General features: G+C 46.3%; 1 protein-coding gene across 3 annotated transcripts in view; it reads left to right on the top strand.

The window, feature by feature from the left end:
* Positions 1-381: 381 nt before the first annotated feature.
* The window catches only part of SEMA6A (semaphorin 6A), a 127385-nt gene continuing 114614 nt past the window's right edge, over positions 382-13152 (top strand). For all 3 annotated transcript variants that reach the window (XM_019651246.1, XM_019651249.1, XM_019651250.1), the window contains exon 1: positions 382-1149. The gene's annotated coding sequence lies outside the window, so the exon portion shown is untranslated. The remainder of the gene's footprint in view (positions 1150-13152) is intronic.

Below are 13152 nucleotides of genomic sequence, written 5' to 3'. Positions count from 1 at the left end.
ATCATTTCTGGAATCTACCTCTTGATACAGTAACCAGAATTAGGAAGGCTCGCCGTTCACTTACCCTCATGCTTTAAAACTTTTCCATTTAAGAAAATCGATGAACAAATCCTTTCTTGTAACTCGCTCCTGCACTACGTCTATTTTTATTTATTTTTCTGATTTGGCAGGACTCAGCAATGCTGTCCGGGATTTTTTTTTTTTTCCCCTTGCTGGAGCAGATGCGGGGGTGGGGGAGGCAAGGGCTGGGCTCCAGCCCGAGTCGCCCCCTCGGGGACCTCCGCCCAGCACGCGGCGGGGCGGGGAATCGCGGTGGTAGGAAGCTTCTCTGGCCAGTCGGTCCAAGGCTCCACCTGCTGCCACACCACGTAAATTCTGTCTCTCCGCCTCGTTCACTCGCATTCACACACAAACACCACAGCTCTCCTTTGGGTCGGAGAAGACGCCAGCCAAAGAAGGCGGGGTTGCAGGAGGAAAGTCCGCTGTGCGTAATCCAGTCCGGGACTTGGCTCCGCCCGGGAGCCGCGGCCTCTCTGGTGACAGAGGAGTAGTGTGCCTCACGGGGTGAGGCTGCAGCCAACTCCGCTCCCGGCGCACTCAGCTGCCCAGGCGCTCGGGACGCAGCAGCGGCGCTTCTCCCTGGGGCCGACCGCCCGCGATGCCCGCTTAGGAGCGGTGGCAGCGGCCAGCGTCGCCACACTCGCAGCACAGCGCTCTCGGTCGTAGAGCGGGGATAGTGGGTGCACCCCAGCCCCAGCCCCCCATCCTGCTCCCCACCCTGAAATGACTTGTTAATCGGCGCAGACACCACCGAAAGGACTCACCGGAGTGGAATCCAAGTGGAATTTGGATTTGGAAAAGAGTTTCTTGAACATTTACTCCTTCCTTGTTGGCTTTTTCTTTCTTTTTGCCTCTCCCCTTCTCGCCTGTTATTGGAGATGAATACAGAGCGTTTGCATCCCAGAAAGTAGTCGCAGCGACTGTTATCCCCAAAGAGACAAGCACACATGTAGGAATGACAAAGGCTTGCGAAGAAGAGCGCAGCTCGCGGCCCGGAGAGAGCCCCTCGATAATGGATTACTAAATGGGATACACGCCGTACCAGCCTGCTCCGAGCCCCGGCCGCCTACCCGTCGATGCACCGAAAAGGTACGGCTGTGGCGCCCTGGCGCGCTCCACCTCCGGGGCGGCTCGGCTCCAGCCTGCGGGGCTTGGGGCCACGGCTGGCCCGCGCTGGCGGCTTTGTGGTTGCCTGCGTTTTATTTTGTCTTGTCTCTGCCTCCCGATTGTTGCCCGGCCCTGGGGGAGCAGTTGTGAGCCCAGCCTGCTGCTCCTCTCCGCCCTGACCCCCAGAGACCGCCGGGCTCCGTGTTGCGGGCTTCCCCACCCGCGCCGCGCACACGCCCGGCGCCGCCCGGGATAGCGACCGCGACCGCGACCGCGCGGATGATTGCCTGGCCCGGGGATGTGTGTGAAGGACCCGGGGCTCGTCCTCACTTTCGGGCCAGCAGGGAGTAGAAAAGCCCGAGAGGGTGGGATTCTCGGAAGTGCCTTGTCCTGGTGCGAAAGCAGGGGAAAGAGGTAGTCTGCCCTCGAGGGCTAGAAGAGGCTGGGTAGAAGAGCGCTGTTTTCGCCCAGCACCAGGGTTTGGTTCTGGGGTGGGAGAAGGGGCTGCACAGAGACGGTGGGGAAACCAAGAGAATCTTTTGTTGTCCGCGCGGTGTCTGGGCTGGGCTCTGTGGAGTGCGGGAAACTTGTAATGGCACCCACACGCCCTGCCACTTGGTGACATCCCTGTTACTGCGGCCGCTGGCACCAGAGGTGCCGGGCTTTGTTTTGTTTGCTCGAATGAGTGCCCAGGAGCGGTCTCCTCCCGGTGTGGCGCGGCACCCCCACCCTGGGTCCTATCCCTCGCTGCAGCTCTCTCCTGGGAGTCTAGGACAGCATCCGTCGTGGCTGCTTCCCCCTCAAGCACAGAATCCTCCACTCCGGGGCTAGCGTCCGCTGTGACCTCCTCCAGAATCTACAAGGCCCCTTTCTGGAAAGGAGGTTCCGGGAGGTGTAAGGGTGGAAAAAAACCTGGCAAGAGATGGCCCAGTGCTTGCTACCCAGTCAAGGGCTCTGCCCCGGCCCCAGTTTCTGAATGTCCGAACTACTCGTTGCGTCCTATGGCGCTGCCTCGCGGGCAGCAGAGAGCTCGGGAGCAGCGGGATAATGCCCGCCCACCCTGCATGACCATGCTGGGGTGGGAAGTGTCTCTTCAGATTCTCCGCTTTTTTCTCAGCTCCTCGCTGTGGTACACGGTGCAAAGCGGGCTCCTGAGGTCCGCTGCTTCTTCCCACGACACGAGCGCTACAGGGGGAGCCAGCGAGCTTGTGTGTCGGGAAAGGAAACAGGACTCCGCTGCCTTTCCCGCTCCCTCGCCGCCCCTCCGCTCAGCGCCTCCTCCTTTTCCAGCACGGGTCACTCGACCAGGCGCTTCTGGAAAGTTTCTCTGAAAGCCGGGGGCGGGGGGTGGGGTGGGTGGGGAACAACAGGATTGAGGCTTTGCATGTGCAGCCCGCGGGAACCCGAACCCCAAGGGAAGCCGGGTGGACGGCCCAGGGCGCGGCTAGGAGCGAGGCGCCGGCACTTCAGACAGTGGCGCCCCTCCGGCCCCGCGGTCCGCTTGGTTGGGGTCGCGGCGCTGCACTTGGCTGGACCAGTCTCTCATGCACTCAGGGAAGGGGTGGGTGGGTGTGCCGAGGAAGGGGATGTTCAGGACTCGGGGTGCTGATGCGTCCACTCTGGCCAGCGGCTGCGCGCGGGTTCGCTGGCTTCCAACTACTAGCTCCAAGTGCAGCATCCCCAGGTTCCTGCGCCCCGCGCGCAGTTTTCCAGCCGGCGGGTGCCCAGGGAGAAGCCAAGCAGGTAGCCTGACGTGCGTGGAGCAGGGCCGGAACCTCCGTCTTCACAGCCAAGGCAAGCACTTACAGGAGCGGCCTCCGGTCCTGTATCGCAGTGGGTAGCCCCATCAGCCCTTCGGTGTCGGTCCTTGGGAGAAAGGTGGCTGCTTTAGACATGCGGTGGCCAGACACAGCCACCGTGGGACCGTTCTGCTTATGCTGGATGGAAATCACGTTGCTACATAATGTGATCCATGAAAGGTTTAAAAACAAGGCGCGCCCGACACACGCTTTCTCACACTTGTACGCACCGAACTTTCTTTGCCTGAAATCAGAAAAGATGTTTAACCGAGTTGCAGTGTCCTGCCAGCAGGTCTCAGGAAAACAATGTAATGCCCCCCAGCGCTGGGATTTAAAGTCTTTTCAGAATAGGAAGGTCGAGTGGCTTTGGCTTTCCTTTCTCTAACCCTGATAATTGTCGGTTTTCCTTCCGACATACATATTTTGGGCATCGAGTCCATGGTCTGCCACTGATGGCGGGGGATGTGTTGTTTCCGGGTGCATGAATCCTTTATTTACGTGTTTGTTTGGTTTTTTCTACCAAAAGTAAAGATGCCTGTGCTCAATTCTGAATGACAATATCCTATTTTTTTACACCTTATCCAAATGGCTACCAGAGGTAAAGATTGCAAGTATTCTGTATGGTTGTTGTTGTTGTTGTTTTTTTTTTAACACCCTGTTTAGTCAGCATGGAGCAGTTTTATGATTTACAGTAAGCTTTGATTAAACTATTCCAGGCACCAAAGTTAATTATTAACCTAACCTTAAATACAGTGGCAGAACCATGTCTCCACCTATTAACCCAAACTATCTGTTAAATAATAATTGCACTAACTATTTGAGCTTGGTTTACCTTTGCTTGTTTATATGTTAACTTTTATTTGAATCTTGAGTAACTGCTACTCTATTATTATTTTGGTTTTAGGACATTCTTGCTTGAGGCACTTGGCCGCACAATCTGAAAACAGAAAACAGTGAACATCAGATTTAAAACCTCATTTTTATGTTATGTTTTTTTTTAATCTTGATATAAAGAAACATTCTTTACAATGTTTGTGGGGTGACAGTCTCCCCAAAGTGTTATGTTTTGTAGTTATCACCGGTATGGAGAAGGGCCACATTCTCAAGAATGCATATAATCCACACGTGCAAATGTTCTGCAGACACCCAACATCATTATCTCAGGAGCCATCTGCTGAATATACTTATTGGATGAAACATCTAAGTTTAACTAGGCTAAAAATTCTTAAGAACCATTGTAAAACTCAACTAAATGTCCAATGAATACATGAGGGAAAGAAATAGTCACACGTGGTTCACATTTTTCTATTTAGAATGGACTCCCCCTTCCCCCACCTACAGTGAAAAAAACGTCTATGCCTTCAAGTAAGTGGTTATTATAAAGTAGCAATAAGTGCAACTCTTTATTTACACACACACACACACACACACACGCGCACACACGCGCGCACACACACACACCTCAAGTTCTTTCAAAGTCTACTGAATGCTTTTCCCCATCATTAAAAAATATAGCCTTTGCATGTTGAGTAGGCAGATGACATTGCCAAGTGTGCTGAATCAGAAGGGTAGCAAGAATGAGAACGCCTGTTACCTTCATTGAATAAAAATAAAACACCCATATTAAAAACTTTCATTAAACTCAAAATAAAGAATCATGCTTTAAAAGCAAATGGATAATCATACTCCTGTATGAAATGGGAGGAAAACACTGTTTTGAACAAGGGGGTTAGTCACACTGTACTATGTGTACACAGTGGTTCAGCTCTTTTCCAAGCAGGACAAGGGTGATGATGAGAGAAAAAGTTTTTTTACAACTAGATGGCCAAGAGCTAATATATTATTCTCTCACTTTTTTTTTCCTTTTTTTTTTTTTTCAAAAAGGAATCACAGAACAAGCCAAAGTATAATTGCAAATGCTTTAATTAGGCATCTGCCATTTGCAGCAGTGTAAAGCCTAGGAAAGCCTGTGTGTATCTTTGCACACTACACCTTCCCCCACCCATCTTTGGGTTTAGACAATCAATTGTCCAACTCCCATAGTGGGTGTTCCCTGAGTGCTCACACTTCCCCTGGGAAGGTGAATCCTGGAAGCATCCTGCTGTGCCCTCCCATATCAGTGCCCCCTACCATCTTGGGGTGTCCTGAAGCCAAGTCATCTCTGAGATATTTCTATTCCAGAGTGAAGGCTTTTCTCATCTGCCTCAAAATGTGCTGCAAGAGCAACTGCACTATTCTCTGCTGGCAACCACACGGTTGCCTCTTGGGGACATGGTAAGACAGGGAAAGAAGGAAGGCACTTAATCCCTTTGAAATGGATAAATAAGATACACCACACAAAACTCAAGGGGAGAAGGGAGTTCAGGATACTTCTCAGCACGGGACTATTACAGTATAGGGTATACACTAGGCAGCAGTTCTCAACCTGTGGGTCGCGCCCCCTTTGGGGGTCGAACGACCCTTTCACAGGGGTCGCCTAAGACCATCGGAAAACAAAAAGATACTTACATTATGATTCATAACAGTAGCAAAATTACAGTTATAGAGTAGCAACGAAAATAATTTTATGGTTGGGGGTCACCACATCATGAGGAACTGTATTAAGGGGTCGCGCATTAGGGAAGTTGAGAACCGCTGCACTAGGGTAGCTTGCTCTGTGAAGATGAGTTCTTGCAAAACTTTTTTATTAGAATAATGCTATTGATACTCATGGAGAGTGTCATATAAAACTATCAATACTCTGACATTTCCCAAATAACCTCTTCAGCCAATACCTCTCCTGGATTTCTCAAATAGTCAAAGCCTACAGGGTGGATAGCTCATCTTGGATCTGATAGACATCAAAATGTTCAAAATACCTAATTCTGGCTCTTTCTCCCCCCAGTATGCTTTTCTGATAACCTTCTCTGCCTGGGTAAGTGGCAACTCCATCCTTTGAGTTGCTCAAACCTAAACTCTTAAGAGTTACCTTGACTCTTCTCTTTTTCTCTTTCTCCTGTCCACATCCATTCCAGCTGCAGTGCTGCTGCCCGCCGCCCCAGAGAGCACACAGACTTCCTCCAGGTCACTGCCAGGCCACCGTCCCTTCCTGCTGGTGATGGCACCAGCCCCCCAGCAAGTCTCCCTGCTTTGCTCTAGGCCTCCTACAGTTACTTCTCAAAGCCTCAGCCATACTGAGTTTTTAAAAGCTAAGCTAGATCAGATCACTTCTGCTCAGAAGCAATCCCACCTCATTCCAGTGAAAGCCCGAGTCCTCCCTGTGGCCTCTGCGGTGCCCCCATGATTGGGTCCCCACCTCTCTGACCTCCACTCCTCCTTGGAGGGTTACTTAAATATGCCAGGCAAGCCGGGCCCCCCACCCAGGTCCTTTACACTTGACCTTTCATGGCTTGGGACGGTTCTTTCCCCACATGGCTGCATGATTTGCTGCTCATATTCCTTAGGTCTCCATTCAAGTGTCTCTATCTCGGTGAGGCCCTTTCTGATCACCCTACCTACTTCACCCTTTCCCCCAACACTTCCTAACCCCCTGGCCTGCCTAAGATTTTTTCCTTAGCACTTTTCACAGCCTGTCAAACGAGATACGGTCCTCACTTATTTTTCCTTCCACTGGAACAATGCCACAAGCATAGGCATTTTTATGTTTTATTCACTGCAGTAGCTCTTGCACCTAATCTTGTGCTTGGCACATCCTAGGCCCTCCATACCAAGTACTTGTTGAATGAATGAATGCTGAATGCATGAACAGCGAATCTTCTTGCAAACAACGAGTCTTTATTTTATCCTTTTTTGTCTGCTCTTGTTTTTCCATATCATGTTTTCATCAAATGAGAAACTTCTCTGCCTGAGTGAGTGGTTGAGTGTGTAACACTCTTCCCTGTGCATAGGTGGCATGTGTCATGCATCATTAGTGGAGCGTTCACTGGGTTGTTTTCCCAGTCTTGGTAATGGATTGGAGCCCACTCATTCCCACACTCACACCCAATCCCCTTCTGTGGCCAAGAGTTACACATCTGTGGGACACCTGTTTGAAGCTGGAGGGAATCTGAATGAGATAAAATCAACTTGCTAAGAAACTGAGCTAAGAAAACAGCCAGCGCTTAGGGTATTGAGCTTTTGAAAAACCTTGGCCTCATTTGCTCTGCATTCTACCGCTGGCCACAGGATCTTCTTGCTTTTCTGGAGTTCACTAATAGCAGTTTTTTTTTTTAAATTCAACTTGCTACCTGGAGAAAAACGCACGCCTGTTAACCCACATTTCTGCCCCGTACCAGTACAATGGTGACTGTTGTTGAAGATCCTGTACCTGGAGTCAGATGACATGCGCTCTAGTCTCTTCCTCTCTCCTGCAAGCCACTTAAGCTCTCTGAAGCTGCATTAGTTTAAGTGGAAGTTGTGACTAGTAAACCTATGCTCCCTACCTTGTAGGATTGCTGAGAGAATAACATGAAATCGGGCATGTGCATGTAGTTGGTACAATATGAAATGCACTCTGGAAATTTGAAGTCTGATGCCAACTCCTTCCTCCCCTTCCAGACCCTAGGCCTAGAAGAAACCCTACTTCACTGTCTTCTAAAGCAGGAAAGAAAAATCGGACTCTGTTGATGTCATTTTAGTGTAAACTACATTATGAAATTAAAGACGATCCTCAAATGCATTGAAAACGCACAATCTAAGTAGAGCATGGATCTCAGCTTTAGTAATCAGAATAGCAACGGCGTCAAGTAAAGATTGCTTTCAGTGTGACCCTTAAATCGGGCAAGGTCATGGGAACGGCACTCTGCCAGGCATTATAAACAAAGTAAGGGCATTGTTTTTACTCAGGTAAGCTCTGAATTAGTTTATGGCAATGTACACAGAAATGTGGAACAGACCCGTCAGGCTGCACTGGGAGTCCTAGGAGAAAAGTTTTTATCTTTGCTGCAACAAGGGCAGCTTCGATACATTTTGTGGCATGAAGTTTAGAAACGTGGAGGGACTGTCTGGGAAGGCAGTGGGCTGCTTTGGAGGCAGCGCAGAGGTCACACTTCTCAGGCAGACACGGCACACTTGGATTTGCATCCCAGTTTTTGCCATTTACAAATAGTGTAACTTTGGGCCAGTTGCTTAACTTTGCTTCCTCAGTTGCCATTTGTAAAATGCTAGTATGATGACAATCCTATGGTTGTTGAGAAGAGCAAACAAGATAAAATCTGTACAATTTGTAGCACAATGCCTGGCACACTATACACATTCATTAAATATAAGGTGTTGCTTTTATTTGAGTGACAGTAGTCATGGAGAGTGCCTTGGTGGGAGGATACAACAGGAAATGGCCACAAATCTGCACTATAAAGGCAGGATGCAAAGGAAAGCACCTTTGCTCTAGAAATGAATATTCACACCAGCAGCTGGCCATAGTGTCAGGTTTTAAGCAGAAGCAAGTGAAAGAGTCATTTGCATGGGAAAAGGACTTGTGATCCTTTTTCTAACTTCTGAAGTTGAAATATCACACCCAAAACAAGGAAGGAAAAAAAAAAACACCATTATGCAAATAAAACAAGAGCAAGCAGTGCAGGGCTTTACATCAAATAAGAGCCGAAAAGATAGTTGTTTTAAAAAAATGATAGCCTTCCCTTAACTAACATTTTAAGACTAAAACACAACCTGTACCCATTAAAGAATCTGTGATCACCCACCTTTGGAATCTGAGAGCAGCCCCTAATGACTGTTCAGGAATGAGTTGAAGTGACTCCCCAGCACCAACACACCTGTGACAGGAGAGCAGCTTGGCTGCCCATCAGCTCCTCCAGGGGGCTGTCGCAGGGACTTCTCCACGAGGGTCTTCATGGTGGCCATACCCTTTCGGGGTCACTCTTCTCTGGCCAAGCCTGAAATCAGTTTGGGAGAGCATGAGTCTCCGCACAGAAGCAAACTGTGACCTCCCCCATCAAACGTAGGAAATAGTTGGCCGACCCCAATAGCGACGGTCCTTACTCTACCGATGGATACATTGCCTTACAACCTGAGACTAGATTGAAATGATAGTCATACGGGTTCTTATCAGTGAGAAGAATCCAGCTTCTAAAAGGCATGGCACAAAGGGCAGTAAATTGGTATTATCACGTTCCCTGAAGGGCTCCTGCATCCAGGAGAAATAGGAATCTCTGCATGGCTTAGAATTACAGTTATTTTCGACTATGGGAAAAAAAATTTTTTTCTCTTAAAATTTGTTAGTGGAAAGAGAATATAAAGAGAGAGAAATAAATCCGTAATTAACATGCCCAAAGGCTGAAGAGCCAGGTCCTTCTGAGCAGCAAGGGTGATGATGACTGTTGCTTTGAAAGTATTGTTAATAATAGACATTTCCACAAACAGCCTTTCGACCTGAGGCTTTCATTTAAGATGACTCAGTGCTTTCTAGTGGTTACCCACTAACCTATAATTGCCATCTGTAGAAAACTTAATACAAAGAATCCACGCCAATTTAAAAAATTTAGCAGAAGAATCTCTAAAATTGGTGCTATTTACCCCCTCTCTTATCCCTTCTGCCCTCCCACGTGCTTAAAACCAAGCCTTTGGCCACAATTTGATTTGAAGCATTTTTAGAACAGGAGCTGGCACAGAATACAATGAAAACGTGCCATTGGAAAATAAAGGTTTGGGGGGACTGGGAAGAGATGAAGAATGTATTAATTACGGTTTACATGTTACATGAGACTTCTACAGAGGAGCTTTCTGTGTTGAATCCCTTCTGTTTCTTATTCCCGAATCTTTTTTAAGGAGAGGGTGCAATCTTTTCATTAATATCGCACTTCTCCACCCCTCCCCCAGATTCTGACTGTCCTTGAATGAGGAAACTGGGAGAATACTGATGGAGCTGGTGAATGGAAATGTTCCTTTCCTGAAAATGGAATGCTTTATGAAAAATTGCATTCCACAAAAAACACTCAAACAATCCAACAACTGTCTCTCCTCCTTTTTACTCCAGAGAGCCACATGACTTCATTCACATATTCTGGTGTTTAAATGCATTTTATTCTTAGGCTTCAAATAACCAGGTGGAAAGCCGCTCTATTAAGCCTTTCATTATTCTAAAAACGTGAGCATCTGAGTTACTAAGAACATTCTCATCTCGGCATAGTGAGCGATAAATAGAAACCAAATTGTTTACAGCATTCTAAACTGTTGGCAGTTGGGTAGATTTTTATAAGAAGAATACTTAATGGTTTTCCAGATGGATTCTGTGCTAATTCTTCTCGCATCATGAATGATGGCCCGGGCTACACACTGTCGCTGGGATCTTCATCTATTAATCATGGAGGCTGCTTTCTTATTCGGTTGCCATAGTTTCAGTGCCTCAGATAGTGTTGGGGTGTCTTGGGAAAGGTTTGAGATACTAGGGCTTGCAAGACTGGCAGTTATTTTGGCAGTTGTGGTGCTCTGAAAGAGCTGAAAACCACTTCTCATCTAATTCAGTGTTGGATTAAAAGAGGCAACTTCTGAGAGCGTCTCTCCGGACCTTGTTATGTGCACAGCCAGCTGATATTTACTCCAGGATTTGCCTCTTGCTCAGTCTTGCTAGTAAAAAAAAAAAAAAAAAATTAAAGTCCAGGGGCTGATGTCACTTTCATCTTTCGACAAGAAAGCACAAGGGTGTGAACTCTTCGTTAAGGCTATTCATAAATGTGAAGGTAAATGAGGGCATTCATGACTTTGCTCAAATTTTCAGGTTCATAATTTGGTTTTGCAGATTGCTAAATAAATTAAATGACCTCAGGAGTGTTGTATGCTGTGCTTGGGTATGGCAATGTAAACATTCAGTGCTTTACTTCAGGTTTCACCTGTATTTTTTTTAGGTTTGATGCACATTACAGGGGAGCTAGAGACCTTTTACTCTATTTTGCAACACTGGCCCCTACAGAGGTCTGTTGCTTTGTCAGCTCCTGATTACATGAGCATTTTTTTTTCCTCTCTGGAGTTGTAATATTTTGCTATTTTGTTTTTAGGTTTGTGACTTCGGGGTTGATTAGGAGAAGCTCTCCAGTTGTGTGTCTATTGTGTGATCTAGTCAAGAAAAGGTTTGCAGAAGTAAATTGCTACACGAGGGAGATACACACTCAGTGATTTATGTGCTTCTTGTGTGATGGAGAATACAAGCTTTCCTTTGTTAGGTAAATCTGGCCTCCCATAACAGATATTACTGGTATCCTTCTTCATGTTCTTGTTCCCATTTCTCAAGTGGACTCTTAAGGACCCCTACTAGTCGAAGCCAAGCCATTTAATTCCTTTGTAGATTAATAAAACATAAAATAAAACAATCTCACACTGGAAGCTAGCAGCACTGAGTTCAGGACCTACAAGGCAGCAGATGAAAATCCAAGCAGATTCAGAAGAAAACCTTGACTTCGTTACAAATGGACCTAATCTAGAAAATTAGTCACTTTTTTTTTTTTTACTAGAAAATGACTAGCTTTTATTTCTGGGTGAGCTTCAAAGCAACCGTTTTAAATTTCCCCATATCTAGCCTGCCAAAATGTTTGCTTAAGATCAACAAGCATTTTTAATGCACGTGCCTATTATATTGACCCCTCCCTTACCCAACCACACTAAATGATTGATTTTAGAGGCCAATAATTTGAAGTAAATTAAAAGGATAACATGGCCTTAATTGCTACTGGCTTCACCAGGCTTCTGGGCACCGGAATTCCTTGTGGAGAAACACTTTTAAGTGTCACAGCAGTTTTTGATCATGTGGTCTGGCTTACCCATAGGCTGCAATTATCCCCCCCAGCCCTTCCCCACCTCCCCCTCAAATATCTCCGAGAAGCAGAGAAAACATGCATGTGTAAATTCAGTATTATGGACCCCTGATTATTTGGCAGGGTAAGAAAATAGGCCCTACAAATTTTACAGTATTCTCATAAAACAAGAAGAGAGGCATGGAGGGGGGAGGACAGTGGGATTAATATTTCGGATCAGAAGCTTTCTGTGTTGGAAGAAGAGTTTGTGTGACTCCAGGAACAAGAATTGTGTCTGGGGGTCAGACACAATACTGCACACAGAACCTTAAGAAAAGTAAGCAGGACTTTTGTGCAGATGTCAGTCAAATACAATGGGACTTTAATTAACCTTAATTAATGATTTCTGATTACAGATTTTCCTTTGTGCCTCCAAGGCACAAAATGTACCTTGGTGGCACTTTCAGACAGCAGTGACTTGAGCGTGATTCCATTATCTTGCCATGCACACCGCACTGGATTCTTACTGTAATGTATGAATCATGTGATGCTGTATCATTGGCAGAATGGTCATGGAAAGAACGAAGTATCACTTAGAGGACAACTGAATGTTTAAATGACACGGAGTATTTTAAATCTGAAGCATTTTTTATTTTAACTTGTCCAAATAGCTGATATTTACTGGCGCCTAGCTGGATTTAAGGCCATTCCTTCCAAAGATCGAATGGGGCTTCGAGGGGTACCCAGACTGTTTTCAAATGAAAGCTACTATATGCTGGGGGATGGGGGGGCGGTAGACCAAGTGGCATTTCCTTTACCCTTTTACGAAGTGTGAAAAATAATGACCAGCGAATACTGTAGGCACTGGAGAGGAATAGGCAGGCCTTACTTTTTGTTAAAAGTGCTTTGTTCCTGTGTTGAGAACAGCTATGGAGAAGCTGAATGATATTGTTGATGCACTATTTACATTTAAGTTTTAACTAGAGGGTCTACTAAAAGTTAGATATAATATATTAATGTCAATGTATGAATTCAATTTGTGTGAAGAATCATTTTGTAGTTTATACAAAACTCTAATAGCAATAGTTTAGCATAATTTGTGTCTATGAGTTATCATTGCTGTACTTTTACAATTAAGCTTACCGATCTATAAGCATCTTAATGAGAAATCACCTAAATTGAATCAATTTTTTAATATTTGCTGTACTGTTGTTCTGGGGTAGTGATTATCTGAAATACTTTTCAAGATGGCTGTCCCACTGCATGCAATATGGCATTACTTTTAACAGAAATAAAGTCAACCCGGTGGCATGACCCCATGTTTGCCCAGCCATGAGGAGATGCTACTGGTGTCAAAAGTAGAAAGAACAGTTTCGTATATAGCCAAGAGAGAAGGTAGCAAACATCTTTTGGATACTCTTCTCTTTTAAAGGGATGCTCAGAGGACAGGGAAAAGTTTTCTAGAA

Source organism: Hipposideros armiger, unplaced genomic scaffold, assembly GCF_001890085.2.
Source record: "Hipposideros armiger isolate ML-2016 unplaced genomic scaffold, ASM189008v1 scaffold_156, whole genome shotgun sequence".
NCBI lineage: Eukaryota > Metazoa > Chordata > Mammalia > Chiroptera > Hipposideridae > Hipposideros > Hipposideros armiger.
The sequence above is the reverse complement of the archived record's forward strand: the minus strand, read 5'-3'. Positions and strand labels throughout refer to the sequence as shown.